The sequence below is a fragment of the Arachis duranensis genome, chromosome 3 (genome assembly GCF_000817695.3).
Source record: "Arachis duranensis cultivar V14167 chromosome 3, aradu.V14167.gnm2.J7QH, whole genome shotgun sequence".
In the NCBI taxonomy this organism is placed as follows: Eukaryota; Viridiplantae; Streptophyta; class Magnoliopsida; order Fabales; family Fabaceae; genus Arachis; species Arachis duranensis.
Window position 1 is genome coordinate 44,929,121 of NC_029774.3, and position 1,419 is coordinate 44,930,539.

Below are 1,419 nucleotides of genomic sequence, written 5' to 3' on the forward strand. Positions count from 1 at the left end.
TTCAAAATCTTTTAACTTATTTTCAAAAATTCTTCCCTTCTTCTCACATCCTAATTCTTCTACCTCCCCCTTCTATTCCTCTGACACCTCAAGGAATCTCTATACTGTGACATAGAGGATTCCATATTTTCTTGTTCTCTTCTCTTTCATGTGAGCAGGAGCAAAGACAAAAGCATTCTTGTTGAGGCTGACCCTAAACCTGAAAGGACCCTGAAGCGAAAGCTAAGAGAAGCTAAGGCACAACTCTCTGTAGAGGACCTAGCAGAATTCTCCAAAGAAGAAGACATGGCAGCCGAAAACAACAACAATAGGTCTACAGACTTATGCTATTCCCTTTTGCTGTAAGAGACAAAGCTAGGATATGGTTGGACTCACAACCTAAAGAAAGCCTGAACTCTTGGGAAAAGCTAGTCAATGCCTTCTTGGCAAAGTTCTTTCCACCTCAAAAATTGAGAAAGCTTAGAGTGGAAGTCCAAACCTTTAGACAGAAGGAAGGTGAATCCCTCTATGAAGCTTGGGAAAGATACAAACAATTGATCAGAAAGTGTCCGTCCTACATGCTTTCTGAATGGAGCATCATAGGTATCTTCTATGATGGTCTGTCTGAACTATCCAAGATGTCATTGGACAGCTCTGCTGGAGGATCTCTTCATCTAAAGAAGACGCTTGCAGAAGCTCAAGAACTCATTGAAATGGTTGTAAATAACCAATTCATGTACATTTCTAAAAGGAATCCTGTGAACAATGGGACGAATCAGAAAAATGGAGTTCTTGAGATTGATACTCTGAATGCCATACTGGTTTAAAATAAAATATTGACTCAGCAAGTCAATATAATTTCTCAAAGTCTGTCTAGAATGCAAGCAATATGATTTCTCAAAGTCTGTCTGGAATGCAAAATGCACCAAATAGTACTAAGGATGCTTCATCTGAGGAAGAAGCTTATGATCCTGAGAACCCTTCAATGGAAGAGGTAAATTACCTAGGAGAACCCTATGGTAACACCTATAATTCTTCATAGAAAAATCACCCAAATTTTTCATGGAAGAATCAAGAGAGACCTCAACAAGGTTTCAACAACAATAATGGTGGAAGAAATAGGTTTAGCAATGGCAAGCCTTTTTCATCATCTTCTCAACAACAGATAGAGAATTCTAAGCAGAACTCCTCTGACTTAGCAACTATAGTCTCTGATCTAATCAAAACCACTCAAAGTTTCATAACTGAAACAAGGTCCTCCATTAGAAACTTGGAGGCATAAGTGGGTCAGTTGAGTAAGAAAATTACAGAACTCCCTCCTAGTACTCTTCCAAGCAATACAGAAGAAAATCCAAAAGGAGAGTGTAAGGCCATCAACATGGCCGAACTTGGAGAGGAGAAAGAGGCAGTGAGCGCCACTGAGGAAGACCTCAATGGACA

General features: G+C 39.6%; 1 non-coding gene across 1 annotated transcript; it reads right to left on the minus strand.

The window, feature by feature from the left end:
• Window positions 1-455: 455 nt before the first annotated feature.
• Window positions 456-563, minus strand: LOC127746427 (small nucleolar RNA R71). Its single transcript, XR_008008046.1, has one exon. It is a non-coding gene; the product is annotated as a small nucleolar RNA R71 (small nucleolar RNA).
• Window positions 564-1,419: the final 856 nt, after the last annotated feature.